The sequence below is a fragment of the Ovis aries genome, chromosome 12, assembly GCF_016772045.2.
Source record: "Ovis aries strain OAR_USU_Benz2616 breed Rambouillet chromosome 12, ARS-UI_Ramb_v3.0, whole genome shotgun sequence".
NCBI lineage: Eukaryota > Metazoa > Chordata > Mammalia > Artiodactyla > Bovidae > Ovis > Ovis aries.
Window position 1 is genome coordinate 40,208,301 of NC_056065.1, and position 20,974 is coordinate 40,229,274.

The window sequence follows — 20,974 nt, forward strand, 5'->3', positions numbered from 1 at the left end:
ATGAGAAACACTGGGCTGGACAAAGCACAAGCTGGAATCAAGATTGCCAGGAGAAACATCAATAACCTCAGATATGCAAATGACACCACCCTTATGGCAGAAAGTGAAGAGAAACTAAAAAGCCTTTTGATGAAAGTGAAAGAGGAGAGAGAAAAAGTTGGCTTAACTCAACATTCAGAAAATGAAGATCATGGCATCTGGTCCCATCACTTCATAGCAAATAGATGGGGAAACAGTGGAAACAGTGTCAGACTTTATTTTTTGGGGCTCCAAAATCACTGCAGATGGTGACTGCAGCCATGAAATTAAAAGACGCTTACTCCTTGGAAGAAAAGTTATGACCAACCTAGATAGCATATTCAAAAGCAGAGACATTACTTTGCCAACAAAGGTCCATCTAGTCAAGGCTATGGTTTTTCCAGTGGTCATGTATGGATGTGAGAGCTGGACTGTGAAGAAGGCTGAGCTCCGAAGAATTGATGCTTTTGAACTGTGGTGTTGGAGAAGACTCTTGAGAGTCCCTTGGACTGCAAGGAGATCCAACCAGGCCATTCTAAAGGAGATCAGTCCTGGTTGTTCCTTAGAAGGACTGATGCTAAAGCTGAAACTCCAGTACTTTGGCCACCTCATGCAAAGAGCTGACTCATTAGAAAAGACCCTGATGCTGGGAGGGATTGGGGGCAGGAGGAGAAGGGGACAACAGAGGATGAGATGGCTGGATGGCATCACCGACTCGACGGACGTGAGTTTGAGTGAACTCCGGGAGTTGGTGATGGACAGGGAGGCCTGGCGTGCTGCAATTCATGGGGTCGCAAAGGGTCGGACATGACTGAGCGACTGAACTGAACTGACAGACTGAAGCACAGATCTTCTGGGTGGAGAGTATTACCTCTACTTCCCAGATGTGAAGACTCAATGATTAATTTACCCAAAGTCACACAGAAAGTGGTAAAACCAAAATCTGATTCCAAAGCCATTCTCCTTCTGTTACTCCAGTTCAGTTCAGTCACTCAGTCATGTCTGACTCTCTGAGATCCCATGGACTGCAGCACGCCAGGCCTCCCTGACCATGACCAACTCCCAGAGTTTACTCAAACTCATATACATTGAGTTGGTGATGCCATCCAGTCATCTCATCCTCTGTCATCCCCTTCTCCTCCTGCCTTCAATCTTTCCCAGCATCAGAGTCTTTTCTAATGAGTCAGTTCTTTGCATCAGGTGGCCAAAGTATTGGGGTTTTAGGCCAAAGTATTGGGGTTTCAACTTCAGCATCAGTCCTTCCAATGAATATTCAGGACCAATTGCCTTTAGGATTGACTGGTTGGATCTCTTTACTGTCCAAAGGACTCTCAAGAGTCTTCTCCAACACCACAGTTCAAAAGGATCAATTCTCTGGTGCTCAGCTTTCTTTATGGTCCAACTCTCACATCCATCCATGACTACTAAAAGCCATAGCTTTGACTAGATGGACCTTCTTTGGGAAAGTAATGTCTCTGCTTTTTAATATGCTGTCTAGGTTGGTCATAACTTTTCTTCCAAGGAGCAAGGATCTTTTCATTTCAAGGCTGCAGTCACCATCTGCAGTAATTTTGGAGCCCCCCAAAAATAAAGTTTCTCACTGTTTTCATTTTTTCCCCATCTATTTGCCATGAAGTGATGGGACCAGATGCCAGGATCTTAGTTTTCTGAATGTTGAGTTTTAAGCTAGTGTTTCCACTCTCCTCTTTTACTTCATCAAGAGGCTCTTTAGTTCCTCTTCACCTTTTGCCATAAGGGTGATATCATCTCCATATCAGAGGTTATTGATATTGCTCCCAGCACTCTTGGTTCCAGCTTGTGCTTCATCCAGTCCAGCATTTCACATGATGTACTCTACATATAAGTTAAATAAGCAGGGTGGAAATATACGGCCTTGATGTACTCCTTTCCCAATTTGGAACTGTTGTTCCATGTCTGGTTCTATCTGCTGCTTCTTTACCGTCATAAAGATTTCTCAGGAGGAAGGTAAGGTGGTCTAATATTCCCATCTCCTGAAGAATTTTCCACAGTTTGTTGTGATCTACAGAGTGTAAGGCTTTGGCATAGTCAGTAAAGCAGAAGTAGGTGCTTTTCTGGAACTCTCTTGCTTTTTTGATGACCAACAGATGTTGGTAATTTGATCTTTGGTTCCTCTGCTTTTCTAAATCCAGCTTGAACATCTGGAAGTTCATGGATGACATACTGTAGAAGCCTGGCTTGGAGAATTTTGAGCATTACTTTGATAGCATATGAGATGAGTGCAAGTGTGGGGTAGTTTGAACATTCTTTGGCATTGCTTTTCTTTGGGACTGGAATGAAAACTGACTTTTTCCAGTCCTGTGGTCACTGCTGAGTTTTCCAAATGTACTGACATACTGAGTGCAGCACTTTCACAGCATCATCTTTTAGGATTTGAAATAATTCAACTGGAATTCCATCACCTTCACTAGCTTTGTTCATAGTGATGCTTCCTAAGGCCCACTTGACTTTGCATTCCAGGATATCTGGCTCTAGGTGAGTGATCATGCCATCGTGGTTATCTGTTACACCGTACTTCCTTTAATGAATACTTTTTTAAAATATTTTTTCAAACACCAATACAGTATACTAACGCATATATATGGAATTTAGAAAGATGGTAATGATAACCCAGTATGCGAGATAGCAAAAGAGACACAGATATATAGAACAGTCTTTTGGACTCTGTGGGAGAGGGTGAGGGCGGGATGATATGGGAGAATGGCATTGAGACATGTAAATTATCATATGTGAAACGAATCACCAGTCCAGGTTCAATGCATGATACAGGGTGCTCGGGGCTGGTACACTGGGATGACCCAGAGGGATGGGATGGGGAGGGAGGTGGGAGGGGGGTTCAGGATGGGGAACACATGTACACCCATGGTGGCTTCATGTTAATGTATGGCAAAACCAACTCAATATTGTAAAGAAAAATAATAATAATAATAAAATAAATAAATAAAAATTTGTTTTTCATATTTAGTTGGATTGTCCCTAAATGGTGGGACTATCAGAGAATATGCAATGTATTTTAAAGTCTCACTTTACTATTAATATTTCATAAAAGGAAGGTGAACATGACTAAATGTTTCATGACATGACACATAAAGTCAATACCACCTTTATTACATACTATGGTCTTAATATGTTTGAGTTTGCTTCTAAATTTGCTATTTACTTTAATTACTTCAGTTATGTATGTCTAGTTGCTTCTGGAAAAATGCCTTCTGTTACCTAACACTGCAAAACCTTTCAAAACATTAAAAGTTTCAGAATTCAACTCTCCTATAGTTGAAGAAGATTTTAATTCTGGACTCAAGTTTCACCTGGACTCCTCTCTCCATATTCTTCTAGCAATAGCCACCATGCTATTTTTCTGAGAAGGGAAAGAAAGAGTTACACTTAGATTTTACCCCAAAATAATATGTACTCTAGACCAGTTAGAATATTTTCCTTCATGAGTTCTGTATTTAGTGTTAGGCTTAGAAGTCTTCCACATTACAACATTACATAAATATTCGGTATTTTTCTCTTCTAGTACTTCCATGACTTCATTTTTGATATGTGTGTCTTTAATTCTTCCAGAATATTCTAAAAATGGAGTGAAGTGAGTGTTAAAATATATTTTCCTACAATGGTTAATTTGTTGTCTAAATAATTTCCATTGGTTGGAACTGCCACCTCTATGACATACTACATTCTTAAATGTTTGTATCTAAGTCTTCTCTTAATTCTATATACCAGTGCCTGTATTTGTTTCCATTTTAGTTTTTAATATCTAGTAGTTCAAGTCTATGTTCCTTATTTGTACTGTTATTTGCAAGCATTTCTTGACTATCTCTATTTCTCCAAATCTATATCCCTACTGCCAAGTTCAAAAGTTCTACTGTGATTTTTTATTGTGATAGCATTAACTTTATAAAGTAATTTTCAGAGAATCTGACATCCTAACTATAGAGACCATCTAATCAGAAATAAAGTATGTTTTATTACACAGTCATCTTTCTTAATATTGTTTTCTTTGGATTGTTTTACTAGATATTTGATACTTTTCATTTTAATTAGAAACTAGATCCCTTTTCCACTAAATATTCTAGCTTTTTAAAAAAAAATTATTATTTACACTTGCTCCTGTGCCAATAGCCTCCTAAGTAGCCTTTCTGACTTTAATACCTTCTCTTCTACTCCATCCTATTGCAAATGTCATCTCTCTAAATGGCAAAATTAGTCACAGAATTCCCTTCCTGTAAACCTTAACTCTTCAATGCTTTGGGGATAACATAAGCTATTTAAGCTGACATACAAGGCCCTTCCCTGAAAATCACTTTTAGCTCCATCTCTCATGGATGTTCCTTTTCTTTCACAAACTCCACTGATACACTGAAATAGCACTGCTTCCCCAAATGCCCAAATGGCTATGCACACCTTTGAAGAAAATGTTTATTTCAACTGAAATTTTTTTGCCCCCTCAAAGAAACTCTTAATTATCCTTCAAGAATCAATTCAAGTGTTACCACCTACCTGAAGCCTTCTAAAAGCCCCACAATACTGATTAGATTTTTCCTTGAGCTATTATAAAACTTCATCATAATTCTTGTATCTCTTTCTAGAATATGTTATATATTTGTTTCTCCTGCTAAACTGTGGATTTTTGATGACTGAAGTCTGGCTTAATCACTATTCTACTCTTAATGGCCAGTAGTTTCTGGCATATAGTAGGTCTTAATGGTTTTTCCAGTGGTCATATATGGATGTGAGAGTTGGACTGTGAAGAAAGCTGAACACCAAAAAATTGATGCTTTTGAACTGTGGTGTTGGAGAAGACTCTTCAGAGTCCCCTGGACTGCAAGGAGATCCAACCAGTCCATTCTAAAGGAGATCAGTCTTGGGTGTTCATTCGAAGAACTGATGCTGAAGCTGAAACTCCAATACTTTGGCCACCTCATGAGAAGAGTTGACTCATTGGAAAAGACCCTGATGCTGGGAGAGACTGGAGGCAGGAGGAGAAGGGGATGACAGAGGATGAGATGGCTGGATGGCATCACCGACTCGATGGACATGAATTTGGGTAAACTCCAGGAGTTGGTGATGGACAGGGAGGCCTGGCGTGCTGCAGCTCATGGGGTGGCAGAGTCGGACACAACTGAGCAACTGAACTGAACTGAACTGAACTGTTGGATTAATAAAACAGAATAATAATAAAGCCAGACTTATAGGACATAAACTATTTCTTGAAAGCTAAAACTGTACTGGAACACACATCAAAAAACCATTAATGAATATAAAGAATATGCAGAAGAGTATGGAAAAATAATACCCAATTCAACCTAGGAAAATGGGAAATTCTTCTAAGTAGAGGGACACAGGATGAGTATTTGAAAGATGGGTGTGAATTCAACAGGTGATGTAGGAAAGTGTATTGAAGATAGAAAAAACAGCTGCAAAAATACAGTCTGAGAAAACAAGGCAAATTACTGTAAGAAGGGTATATATATATTTCACCAAGAAAATATAGCCCAACTTTGTACAGAAATGCAATGACTTGGCAACAGGTTTTTGCACAAGTCAACCCTCAACCAATAACAACCTCTATTATTACCTGTCTTTTAAAATTCTACTTAAATGTCTTTCCTCTAGGAAAGCTTTCTCAGCCTCCATCTAAATTGAACTGGGTGCCCTTCTTTGTGTTCCCCGTGAATTCCTCCAGTGTACCAGTGCCTTGGCATTCATATGATTAGTTTTACGTGCCTTAATCCCTTTTCTAGACTCAAGTCTCTGTGACAGTCACTTTTATTTTTATATTCCTGGTGTCTATCACAGTGTTTATCTAGTGTAAAATATTCGGGGGAGCTCTCAAAAAATAATTAAATGATAACTGTCATTTATTGTCTACCATACATCCAATGCGGAGAAGGCAATGGCAACCCACTCCAGTACTCTTGCCTGGAATATCCCACGGACGGAGGAGCCTGGTAGGCTGCAGTCCATGGGGTCGCTAAGAGTTCGGCACTACTGAGCAACTTCACTTTCACTTTTCACTTTCATGCATTGGAGAAGGAAATGGCAACCCACTCCAGTATTCTTGCCTGGAGAATCCCAGGGACGGGGGAGCCTAGTGGGCTGCCGTCTACGGGGTCACACAGAGTCGGACAAGACTGAAGTGACTTAGCAGCAGCATACATCCAATGAGTGTTTCTCAAATGTTTAGGATCTAGGAACTACTTAATAGGAGTTCAAACCAAAAGGGATCAGAGAAATGCTCATTACTTTCACTCATTACCACAGTGACATTGAGAAATATTTTAAACTCAGCTGCTATTCTGAAAACTCAAGTATACACCTTTACTCTTGATATCTACAGTTCCCAGTGTGGAAAAGAACAGTTTTATATTTATATGTTATCCATTTCTTTACACAGCACTGAAAAGATACAGTCAGTGACTGGTATCTATTATACACACTATTTTTACTATTTCCTTTAATATAAACTAAGATCAAGAGACATATAACTGATCAATTATTCTCTGCAAAAAAATAAATAAGATCTGGAAAAGAACTTAATCTCTCTCATTAGCAGGGAAACATCCATTTTTGCTGCAAACAGTATCTTAGAATTATGTATCCTGATATACCTTTACCAGGCTATATTACAGTTTATGAAATCACCAGTAACAAACAGAAAAATGTCTTCTCTATAACATTTAAGTGATGAATAAAAGAAGCCATTATGCACTTTTTCCTCAAATATGTACGGCACATATGACAAATGCTGATTCCTACTCTGTGTACGCCAGTAAGTCCAAACTATGAAAACAAAATATGTGCCACACTGTACATGTAATAGTAATTGTTCATGCACACTGTGAGACATTAATTAGTGGGATTTTGTATCAGTCATCTATGGTTGCATAACAAATTACTACAAAACTTAGTGATTTAAAACAACAAGCATTTTTTAGTTCTATTTCAGTGGGTCAGGAATTACCCAAATGGTTATGGTTTACAGTCTCTCATGGGGTAGTAGTTAAACTGCCAGCCAAGGATACAGTCATCTGAAGGCTTGACTGGGACTGAAGGACCTGCTTCCAAGATCGCCCAACAGTCAGTTTCCAGATTGCCAACACTACAAAATCTATTTTTCAGAGAAGAGGCAAAGGAAAACAAGGAGGTAAAGGAGAAGGAAGAAAAGGTTCCTATAAAGGAAAACCAATTTGAATAACACCAGATTTCTCATCTATAACAATGGAGGTTAAAAAAGTGACACAATATTTTTCAAATGCATAATTAAAGAACTGTTAACTCTGAATCCCTATCTGACAAAGCTTTTCTTCAGAAATGAAGGGGGAAACAAAGACATTCTCATTAAATTAAAGAGAACTAAGAACACTTGTTGCTAGCAGATTTACCCTTAAAGAATGGCCAAAAAAATCCATACAGAAAGAAAATGGTAATAGTAGAAGGATGGGTCCTCCTGACAGAAAGATCAGTTGAATGAGAAAAAATAGTGGAAAATACAATAAACTATCTTTTGCTTCATGAGGCTCTTTGATATTTTATGCTTGAAATGAAAGTTATAATACCATCTGATGTGGTGTTCAATGTATGTAGAGAAAATATTTAAGATAATTATACTTAAAAGAGGAAGAGGTTTAAAGAGAACTCAAATAAAGTATGGTTTCTAGACTTTACTAGAAGCGTAAACCATCAACACCACCACCATCAGGAGGCTGAAAGTTACACAGACATTTGGAAATACCTAGAGCAACCACTAACACATATACAGTGTGATATAATTTTTAAATGCCATAAAGACATCAAAATGGAACTCTTAAAAGATGTTCAAATTACCCACCAATGACAAGTGATGATAGGGAACAAGAAATAGAGAATGAGCAGAAAACAACAAAATGGCACTTACACCAGTTAAAAGAAAGAGATTAGTGGGGATTTGTTTTTTTATTTATTTTTTTACTTTACAATACTGTATTGGTTTTGCCATACATTGACATGAATCTGCCACCATTGTACATGAGTTCCCAATCCTGAACCCCCCTCCCATCACCCTCCCCATATCATCTCTCTGGGTCATCCCAGTGCACCAGCCCCAAGCATCCTGTATCCTTTATCGAACCTAGACTGGCGATTTGTTTCTTACATGATAGTATACATGTTTCAATGCCATTCTCCCAAATCATCCCACCTTCTCCCACTCCCACAGAATCCAAAAGTCTGTTCTATATATCTGTGTCTCTTTTCCACAGGTCTCGCATACAGGGTTATCATTACCATCTTTTTAAATTCCATATATATGTGTTAGTATACTGTATTGGTGTTTTTCTTTCTGGCTTACTTCACTCTGTATAATAAGCTCCAGTTTCATCCACCTCATTAGAACTGATTCAAATGTATTCTTTTTAATGGCTGAGTAATACTCCACTGTGTATATGTACCACAGCTTTCTTACCCATTCATCTGCTGATGGACATCTAGGTTGCTTCCATGTCCTGGCTATTATAAACAGTGCTGCAATGAACATTGGGGTACACATGTCTCTTTCAATTCTGGTTTCCTCGGTGTGTATGCCCAGTAGTGGGATTGCTGGGTCATAAGGCAGTTCTATTTCCAGTTTTTTAAGGAATCTCCACACTGTTCTCCATAGTGGCTGTACTAGTTTGCATTCTCACCAACAGTGTAAGAGGGTTCCCTTTTCTCCACACCCTCTCCAGCATTTATTGCTTGCAGACTTTTGGATTGTAGCCATTCTGACTGGCATGAAATGGTACCTCATTGTGGTTCTGATTTGCATTTCTCTGGTAATAAGTGATATTGAGCATCATTTCATGTGTTTGTTAGCCACCTGTATGTCTTCTTTGGAGAAATGTCTATTCAGTTCTTTGGCCCATTTTTTGATTGGGTCGTTTATTTTTCTGGAATTGAGCTGCATAAGTTGCTTGTATATTTTTGAGATTAGTTGTCAGTTGCTTCATTTGTTATTATTTTCTCCCATTCTGAAGGCTGTTTTTTCACCTTGCTTATACTTTCCTTTGTTGTGCAGAAGCTTTTAATTTTAATCAGATCCCATTTGTTTATTTTTGCTTTTATTTCCAGTATTCTGGGAGGTGGATCATAGAGGATCCTGCTGTGATTTATGTCTGAGAGTGTTTTGCCTATGTTCTCCTCTAGGAGTTTTATAGTTTCTGGTCTTCCATTTGGATCTTTAATCCATTTGGAGTTTATTTTTGTGTATGGTGTTAGAAAGTGTTCTAGTTTCATTCTTTTACAAGTGGTTGACCAGTTTTCCCAGCACCACTTGTTAAAGAGATTGTCTTTAATCCATTGTATATTTTTGCCTCCTTAGTCGAAGATAAGGTGTCCATAGGTGTGTGGATTTATGTCTGGGCTTTCTATTTTGTTCCATTGATCTCTATTTCTGTCTTTGTGCCAGTACCATACTGTCTTGATGACTGTGGCTTTGTAGTAGAGCCTGAAGTCAGGCAGGTTGATTCCTCCAGTTCCATTCTTCTTTCTCAAGATTGCTTTGGCTATTCGAGGTTTTTTGTATTTCCATACAAATTGTGAAATTATTTGTTCTAGCTCTGTGAAAAAAAAACCGCTGGTAGCTTGATAGGGATTGCATTGAATCTGTAGATTGCTTTGGGTAGTATACTCATTTTCACTATATTGATTCTTCCAATCCATGAACATGGTATATTTCTCCATCTATTAGTGGAAGAAATGGACAAATTCTTAGAAAAGTACAACTTTCCAAAACTGAACCAGGAAGAAATAGATAATCTTAACAGACCCATCACAAGCACAGAAATTGAAACTGTAATCAGAAATCTTCCAGCAAACAAAAGCCTAGTGGGGATTTAAAAAACACAATCCAGCTACATATTTTCTACAAGAAATTAATTTCACACAGAATGATAATAGACAGGTTGAAGGTAAGAGGGTTGGGAAAGATACATCAGATAAAAATCAAAAAAAAAAAAAAACCAGGAATGGCTACTTGATACCAGATAAGGTAGACGAGAGCCAAGAAAAGTATCAAGGACCAAAAGAGACATAGCATCTTAACATTATGCAGCTACTATGTTTGAAATCTTCAGTGGTAGTAATAAAGGCTGCAGTTGTAAACACATAACATCAAAACACGTGATGTCATTTTTCATGTCACTGATGATATGGCCTCCAGCTTAGATAGGATACAATGTTTACTCTTCTGATTATAAAATTCACTTTTATATCAAAATATGCGCATGCAGCTCACTAGGTGGAACAAATTAATATTTACATGTATTCACCAGTTCTAGTCTAAAAAAATAATTTCTGAAAACATATTATTCCAAAAGGGGTCTGGAGAATAGGTATAGGGGTAGATAAAATACAAATGGCAGAATGTTGTGGTTTGAGTCAAAGGTTGACAAGATCTGATCTATGTTTTAACAGGTTCACAGTGGCTGCCTGCTGAAGATAGACTTAACGGGTTGTCAAGAGAAGCAGCAGACAGACCAGCCAGGAGGCTACTGCAATAATCCAGTAATCTAGTTAAGAATAATGGTGCCTCAAACCTGATGGAAACAGAAGTGGAAGAAGAGGTCAGACTCTGGAGATGCTCTGAAAGTAAATGTAGCAGAATTTACTGACAGAACAGATGTGTGCTATGCAAGAGAGAGTCAAGACACTTCTAAGGTAGTTTTGACTTGAGTCATTAGAAATTAAGAGTTGTCTTGTACTAAGATGGGGAAAGACTATGAGCAGAGCCAGCTGAGGCAGAAATATTTAGGAGTTCACTTATACTTTAAAGTAAAGTACCATCTAGATGCCAGACTCTGAAATTCAGACTGGGGTTATAACCTAGAGAATTACTAACATGAAAATGGCACTTAAAGTCCTGGGACTACATAAGCTCACCCAAGGAATGACTATAAATACAGAATCTTGGTCCAAAGACTTGAGACCTGAGGTTTTAAGTGCTTAGAACTCAGGGACTCAAGGAGGAAACAGGATCTGCAACTGAGCACGAGGAGAAGGAGAGAAGGAGAGATTCGATGAGAGAAGAGATAGTACAAAATAACCATCTAGGAGAGTGGGAGAGTGAACAGACTAGAGAAATATATTGCTGGGCAGCATGATGCTTAAGTTGAATGATCATAAATTTGAATGATCATAAATTTGAAATGAGTCAGCTTAAGTTGAATGATCATAAATTTGAAATGAGTGCTGTACATTATTTTTTCCAACTACACTGGGCTGTGCAGGGGTGAGGACAAATTAGATAGGACTGGAATTAAACCAAACAAATGAGAAAATAGCAAGGAAGCTGAGGATGTATAAAAGGAAGTATAAAACAAAAACTGTTAGAAATGCAAAGTAGCAGAAAGATTTCCATACCAGATATTAAAGCATATTATAAACCATAAAACTATAAAACATTTTTTAAGTGTGCTGGCCAAGTCAGATTACAGAGTCACCAGTGGAGCAGAGATGAATTTTCAGAAATACATACAAGAATTTAGTATACAATAAAAGTGGCATTTCTAATCATTGGAGGTAGCTATGTGATAAATGTTATAGGGATAATAGCTAACCAATTTAAAAATACATTGACTAATTCTCATTAAGCACTGTACACCAAAATAAATTCCAAAGGAATTAAAGATTCAAGTGTTTAAGAATTAGATCATAGTGACCCCAGAAGAAAATATTCATGATCATGTATATAAGGTAGGATAAGGCATATATGATATATGCATGTGAAAAAGATCAAGTTTCAAAGCAGTATTTATATTGTGAATCTCTGGATATAAGGGCATAGAATGTAGCAAACTGTTAGTAAGAAATATGTCTGGATATTTGGATTATGCATAATTGTATATGCTTCTGTAAGCCTTACCGTATTTTGCAAATTTTCTGCAAGGAGCATGTATTAACTTTTGTTTAGCTTTTATATTTACTATTTTTAATTAAACAAGTAATATATTTATAACAATATATATTTTTTAAAAATGAAATGCAGAGATATATAATTACTAAACCTCATCCCATCATCCACTCCATCTTTTTTACCATTTCTAGACATGTAAGGTAATCAAATTAACAGCCTGGTGTCCATCCTTCTTCATATATAAATAAAACACACAAACACAGATACAGTTTTGTAATTTTCTTTTCAAAATCTGATTATATTGCTAAGAACATTTTACTCAACTACTTGCTCTTTCAGTATCCAAATTAATAGATAATAATCTAAGATACTAGGAATGTGATGGATAAACCATAGTTTATTTAAGTAGCCTCCTTTTGATGAAGAATGAGTTTCCAGTTAGGAGTTATTACAAACAATGCAATAAACATCTCCAGACTTTTATCCTTATATGCTGATGTACTTGTTTCTATAAAATGGAGTTCTAAAAATAGGAATACAGAAGTAAAAGGTATATGCATGCTTAGCTGCAAAAGATATTGCCAGACACTTCTTCAAAGAACACTTCTTCAAATTAACTATAGTAAGCAGTAGGCAGAATTCTAAGATGACCTCCCTCTCCTCACCATATACACATCTTACAGCAATTCCCGGTACTATGAATATTGTAGATTCCCAGATCATGTTAGTTTCATGACCTTAAGAGAGATTTTTTTCATTTGGGCCTGACCTAATCACATGAGCCTTTTAAAATAAGACAGTTTTCCCCAGCTGAATATAAAAAAGGAAGTCAGAGATTTGAAACACAAGAATTTGGCTTGCCATTACTGGCCTGAAGATGGAGAGGGTCACATGGCATGAAATATGGACACCTATGCTTGCTGAGAGTGGCCTACAGCTGACAGCTAGCAAGGATATGGGGACCTCAGTCCTAGAACTTCAAGGAAACAAATTCTGTCAACAACCAGTGAGCTTGGAAGAGCCCCGGATTAAGAGCTATGGCTCTGACAAACACTATGATCCAGAGCAGAGAAACCAGCCACGCTGTCCCTGAACTTCTAAGCTACAGACAGTGTGAGATAATGCACTTGGGTTTCTATGAGCCACTAAATGTGTGGTAACATTATAAAGCAAGAGAAAATAATACAGTAAGATTCACCCTCAACAGCAATGTACCCGGTATCTATTTTCTTCACTGTCTCACTAGCGTCAAAAGTTAACTACAGTTTTGCAATTGACACAAGCTGTGTACGAACACCATGGAGAACTGCCTCTGAACAAATCCACCTCTCACTCCACACCTTTATGAGTACACCACTCTGATGGGCCTCTAATTAATCTGACTGATGGGATGAGACCAAATTCGCTCAACTGTAAACACTTGCAAATCTCTTGGGACCAGTGTTTTCTGGGAGAGAGACAATAATTACACACAAGAGCATACATTGTGCCTCTGAAAAAGTGGTTTCAACTGTTGGAAAAAAGTGTTTCAAATTGTTGGGGATCCCTCCCTACCCCAGTGGAACACATATCAGCCATGGAGCTAAGGTTAATAGTGCCTCCTGGATTTTATTCAAGGAATTAAAGATAGACTAATATTTGTAATTGGTTAAGATCAATCACAATAACAGATGACACTGTTGTCATTAATAGCAGACATGTTTCTAAGATCTTTACGTATATTCCTTGACCCACTCAAATCTTACAACAGTGTGGCTGACAATAATGCCATTTTATTAAATAAGAGAAACAATAAAAGCAGCTTAATTGATCATTTAAAAAAGAAATTTCATAAAATAAATGCTACTTGATTTAAAAGAACTCTTTAAAAATTTATAATAGATGTTCCTTTACCATGAGAAAGAATTACAGATTTCAAACCAACCATCAACTTCATACCTAAAAATAGAAAACTAAGGATAATTGTGTTAAATCTATGCCAAAGAGATAGAAACAAAAGAGGCCAGTGACAGTCATTTTATGAAACAACCCAATTGCATTCCTGATTAGCTCCTGTGGCCATCATTAATTTATTAAACTCAACTTGGCAGATATTTCCTATTTTAGATTTCAGATTTGCAAAAAAATATATTATTGACAAGCATTTTAGAAAAGGAGATTGGATGAAGGCCACTGGATAAAACCAAAGAGGACTCAAAGGAAGAATTTGCTCATCTCTGGCCATTTCAACCCAAGAACAGGCTCCTGAGTCCCTCAGCCTCCAAGGGGCACCCAGTACTGCTGCTACATTTTCTGCTGCTGGATGTTAAGTTGACATCTAATTGTGATGCTGTGACAGAACATTGATTTCTGAAGGCAGTATTTCTCTCCCTTTTAGACAAGAAAACACAACTATAGTTCCTAAAGGAAGAAAAGCCCTAGTTCTTCAGAATAAATCAGCCATAATGCTTCAAATGTTCCAGGTGTAAGTCCATCAGTTAGACTGAAACCTTCTCTTTGAACGCATTCAACCAGAGTGAAACTCTGCCAGTGATAAAAAAGAAAGCAGCACATAGTTTCATGATATTCAACCTACCACCTTCCACAATGATGAGACAGAAACCTGTCTGGGGTGAAGAACATGGGGGAATTTGTAGCGGTTACTACCTGTCATAGATGTAACTGCTCCAGATCTGTTCTGCCCAACCAACTTCTGATGTCTCAACCATGAGAATAACCACAAACAGGGAAAGTGAGTCTTAAACCAGGAGCGAGTGGGTCAGAGACTGGTAGGTCTGATCTAGGTAGCCCTTCTAATATATTCATTTCAATTTTTAGAGAATATTCTATTTCTAGGCCTCCTGGGAATTTTAACAGTAGGAACAAAAAAATGAGGTGTGAAAAGTGATAAGACAGAAGAGATACTATCAACTCATGAGTAAGCTACTTACCATAAAGCTGAGACATATTAAGTATTTAATATATGAATAAAGAACAATTCCAACAATGAAAGATACTATGAACCAGACATTATGCTAAAAGATTTTCATCTAATCTTCACAACAGTCATATGAAATACGTATTGTTATTGCCCCCTATTAACAGATGAGAAACTGAAACTTAGGGACATTAAGTACCCTAATTAATAATAACATGTCATCAATGACAAACTGGAACTGGAGCCCTAGTTAGTGTGATTCTAAAACTCATGTTCTTAACCACTTTATTATATGACCAAGTTCTAAGAAAAAAATTTTGGTAGAAAGAGCATGAGTGTAAGAGGAACAATTACACTAGGGGAAGAATGATACCACCAAAAATCCCAGCAAGTATATAAATGAGAGTATAGGTCTGGATCTTTCTTGTATCAGACCTAAATTCTGCACCTGATGAGCTTTGCCCATTGAAGAAAATTATCACTTAAATCCTCTTGGATAACTTAAGTAGGAGACCCCAAATCTCATTCTTAGTGTCCCTAGCCTTCCTAGACAACCTGAAACTAAGGATACTTTCTAAGTTCTCCCATTAAATGTGTCCAGAGATTCTGACTATCTTGTTAACTGCTATATCACCAGCACCTTGCACTATATAATGCCTAGTGTGTGAGTGAAAGCTGCTCAGTCGTGTCCAACTCTTTGCAACCCCATGGACCATACAGTCCATGGAATTCTCCAAGCCAGAATACTGGAGTGGGTAGCCTTTCCCTTCTCCAGGGAATCTTCTCAACCCAAGAATCAAACTCAGGTCTCCCACATTGTAGGCGGATTCTTTACCAGCTGAGCCACAAGGGAAGCCCAAGAATACTGGAGTGGGTAGCCTATCCCTGCTCCAGGGAATCTTCCCGACCCAGGAATCAAACCGGGGTCTCGTGCATTGCAGGCGGATTCTTTACCGAATGCCTAGTATAGATGTTTAATTAGTTATTTAATGACTGAATGAATACATTTATGTATCTCCTATATTCTTCTTGTTGATGTTTCAAAATGATGCATTTCTGGTTATCTCTAGCCTCTCTGAGATTGGCAAAAAGTATTTTTATTCTTCTTTTGCAACCATTTATTTAATGTTCCAGCTGGGATGGAAGCATTATTTACATCATTCCCATAATATAAAGGCATGAAAAAATTGCACTTACCATCTTAACAAATCAAATATGATCCCAGAGCACAGCTAGTATATAAGTGACTGTATAAATATGGAGAAACCAGTTTTCCATACCAGTGTGTTTCACTTCTAATTGAGCAAACGAGAGGCACAGTAAGGGGAGATTTCCAAGATATATGTCCTAGCTACCAGAAGTAGTCTTAGAATAAATTGATATGATGATACAATTTGACCAATTCATCAAGAAGAAAGATAAGGCCAGAACTTCCACTAAAACCACCAGAAGCCTCATAAGAATGTAAAACCAGTCACAGTGGCTATCCACTACCAATAAAAATACTTCAAGAAAATCATGTTTGTAATCCATGTATGTAAAATTAACTTTATATTTCAAGAGAAATGCTTCCCATCAAACAAGACTGTAGCTGCCTTGTCAAATGAACAAAGGTTGTTAATACCAGAAATTCTATTTCTTTCTGACTACACACTCAATTATCACTTGGTGACTCTCAAAAGTTAGCCAACTAATTTCTTATAGCAGATTCTAGGTCAAAATCACTTCTAGTTTTTTTAAAAAAGGACTTAATGGTGACTAATAGAACATCATATTTCAGAATCAAATATGTATCGACATTTCTCATCCTTCTTTCATCTCTCAGTGACATTCAATGCTGCTGATCACTCTTCCTTTACAAAATCCTCTCCTCATAATTTGAGGCAGTATTTTTCTTGGCTTTTTTTCCTAGTTTCTAAGGCTCTCTGTTTCTTGTTTTCAGTATGGGAGAATCAAGATATTTTGCTGTTGCTTTGTCACTAAGTTGTGTCCAACTCTTTGCAACCCCACGGATTGTAGCCCACCAGGATGTTCTGTCCATGGGATTTCCCAGGCAAGCATACTGGAGTGGTTTGCCATTTCCTTCTCCAGGGAATCTCCCTAATCCAGTGACTGAACCTACGTCTCCTGAATTGGCAGACAGATTCTTTACCACTGTGTCACCAGGGAAGCCCTATAGAGGTATATATTGTGCTCTAAATGGAAAAATCTCATGCTTAACATCCTGACTGCTTTGGTGTAAAATTCTGCGCTTTTTACCTAAGGCAAGTTACTTCATATTCCTAAGTCTAAATATCCTCACTCTTAAAATGAGAGCAAGAACATGGGAATTTGGCAGAGTGGTATGTACACACTGTATCTTATTTATACGTTCTCACCAGAAGTTGAATAAGCACTTACGCATAACTGGACTTCTCAGACAAAATTTAAACTGCAAAATTTCATCAGTATTAATATGATATTATTATTAAAATAAGTTTACATGACAAAGCTGACTCTTTATGACTCTTTCCATTTAGATATTTTCTGATGGCTCAAGGTGGTCAATAAATACACATCAATAGTTCTCTTCTGTTGGATTAGGACTGCAAGTAGAAGAATGGGGTAACTGTAACATCTATAGATGACATTTATTGAATTTATTAAGCCTAAGATATTTCCCAAGAGATTTACACACTTTATTACATTTAATACTCACAACAATCCTATGATGGAGTTAATAAAATTATTCCCTTTTCAGAGAAAAGTAAATTAAGGCATAGAAAGAATGAGAATTTGCAAGTCACAGATGACTAAATGGCAGAGCCAAATATATCTGACTCCAAGTCTTCTTCATGCCCACTCTCCACCTCAATCTTATGAAAAATCTGCTTTTCCTTTGTGATTCTGGAGTCAATTTCAGGATCTCAGGCCAGACATTTAAACTCCCTGGTTATCCAATGACAGATGAATGGATAAAGAAGATGCAGTACATATAGACAATGGAGTACTACTCAGCCTCTGAAACAAATGAAATAGGGTCATTTGCACAGACATGGATGAACCCAGAATTAGTCACACACAGTGAAGTCTGAAAAATAAATTTTGACTATTAACACATACATGTGTATTCTAGAAAAATAGCACAGATGAACCTATTTCCAAGGCAGGAATAGTGATGCAGATGTAGACAACAGACATGTGAACCCGGCGCGGGGGGAAGAAGGGTGGGAAAAATTGGGATCAACATATATATTATCATGTGGTAACAGATAACCAGTGGGAGCTGCTGAAAAGCACAGGAAGTGCAGCTCAGAGCTCCACCTCTCTAGATGGAATGCAGGTAGAGTGCGAGGTCCAAGAGTGAAGGGATATATATATGCACATGGTGATTCACTTCATTGTACAGCAGAAACTAACACAACATTGTAAAACAATTATATTTCAACAAAAAATAAACTCCCTGGTTATGAACTGTGTGTGTGCTGAGTCACTCAGTGATGTCCAACTCTTTGCACCATGGACTGTAACTCACCACGCTCCTCTGTCCAGGGATTCTCCAGGCAAGAATACTGGAGTGGGTTGCCATGCCCTCCTCCAGGGGATCTTCCCCACCCAGGGATCGAACCCACATCTCCTACATTGCAGGTGTATTCTTTACTGTATGAGCCACCAGGGAAGCCCAAGAATACTGGAATGTGTAGCCTATCCCTTCTCCAAGGGAATCTTCCCAACCCAGGATTTGAACCAGGGTCTCCTGCATTGCAGGCAGATTCTTTACTAGCTGAGCTACCAGGAAAGCCCGGTTATGAATTATATGTATATAAATATTCAAAATAAAACCATTAAATCCCATGAAGTTAAGGTTCATTTTAGTGTGAACATGTAAGCTTTGATTTCATGCCAATAGTAAAGTATTACTAAGGTATAAGTCATAAGTGATCAATAAAAAGCTTGATTTGTCACCTGCAGTGACCAACTAAGTAGACACTTGCCATTAATAAGTAATAACTGTTTTATTTATAAAAAGAAAGTAAGCTCATTTTGAAAGAGAACTGCAGGCACCAAATGCAAAAATATCTTTCCGCTGCAAATCTGTTCCAAATCTATCAAGACATAGGATACTGATGACTACCTTCTCTATTTCTATCAAATATGAGTTACTCATTCAACAATTAGTTGTAACAGGCACTGGGTTCAACAAAACACAGTTCTTGAAGACCTCCATTTTTGCCTTGTGGAAAACTACATAATCTAAAGGACTCTTCTGCTATAAGATAACTAGAACCTGGTTCAAACATGAGTTCCTGGTGGCTGAGATGGCAAAGAATCTTTCTTTGAAGTTGAACTGAGAGAAGACAAGGTTTCTTAAAAAAGACACAACAGTACTAACCATAATAGAAAAAAGTTATATATTAGACTTCCTTAAAATCAAGAACTCTGTTCATCAAAAGACATTACTAAGATAACGAAAAGGCAAATCACTTACAGAGACTTTTTTTTAATGTGTGCAACTGACAAAGAATTATTATCCAGAATATATTTGTTACATTATATAAATCAATAGGGAAAAGAGAGACAACCCAATGGAAGGGGGCAAGGAGGCAAAACCCACTCACTAAATAAGGAGAAAGAAAGACATCCAAATGGTGAATAAACATATGAAACTGCTCAACATCACTGGTCATCAGAGAAATGCAAATTTTAAACCACAATGAGATACTACTATACATCCACCAGAATTACCAAAACTAAAATATAGACTAGTGCCTGGAGAATCCCAGGAATGGGGAAGCCTGGTGGGCTGCAGTCTCTGGGGTCACACAGAGTCGTACATGGACTGAAGCGACTTAGCAGCAGCAGCAGCAGTGTTTGTAAGGATGTAGAGCAACTGGAATTCTCATACAGTACTGGTGGGGGAGTAAATCAGTACAATTATTTTACAAAACTTTTTGGTTCTACCTACCAAGATAAAATGCATATTTAAAATTCTACTTGGGACAGCAATTCTACTCCTGGACTTCTGTGGTTCAGAAGATGTTCCACGTCTTGAGCTAAGTGGTAGTTATATGGGTAGGTGGGTTGGTATAAAAATTATTTGTTCTATACATTTAAGATCCACATAACTTTACTGTGTTTACCTCAATTTTTAAAGTGTCAAAATACATAAAACAAAAATTGATGGAACTATAAAGAGAAATTGATAACTCAACCATCTCAGTATTAGATTTCAAGAAACCTCCTTCTAAATGGGCTTCCCTGGTGGCTCAGAGATTAAAGCGTCTGCCTGCAATGTGGGAGACCTGGGTTCAATCCCTGGGTCGGGAAGATCCCCTGGAGAAGGAAATGGCAACCCACTCCAGTATTCTTGCCTGGAGAATCCCATGGACAGAGGAGCCTAAATAGCCAAGCAGACCAAAAATGTAACAAAGATATAAAATGTTGAACATAATTAACAATATTGACTTAATGAAGATATGTAGAAACAGTCCCTAACTATTAGAAAATACTCTTTCTTTTCATACACATGGGAAATATTTATATGATAATAAATCCCATGTCAAGCTCCAAGAAATTTCAGGTATTTATTGTTCTGTAGAATATATTCTCAGGGAATAATGCAATTAAGTTTGAAATCATTTTTTAAAAGTTAAAACTCTCATACATTTTGGAAATTTTAAAACACAGTTGTGAATAATTCATTAGTTAAATCGTAACAGTGTTTAAAACAAAGCAAAAATAAATCACAGATCAGGGCTTCCATTTCAGTTATGATGGAATAAACAGAACCAAGCTTTTTCTCTGACTATAAACCTTTGTAAAACTGGACAAAATATATGAAACATTTTAAGAAACTGCATTCAATACAACAGGTACTACAAAAAAGATTCTTCACAGAAAGAAGTAAAATAGGACATAGGGTTGTCTATGTTCACGCTGGCTTTCTGTTGGAGAAATTTCCAGGCAATAGTACAGAGAAGGAGAACACAACAGAGCCCACATCCTCCAATGAGTTCAAAAAATGAGTTCTTGTAGTGGGTGAAGGGGCTAAGGAGAGCATATTTTTTCAAAGTTGAGTACTAGAGAAAAAGAAAAGATGCAAAGAAAAGGCTCTAGAAATATGCAGAACAGTCCCTTTTAGTCCACTG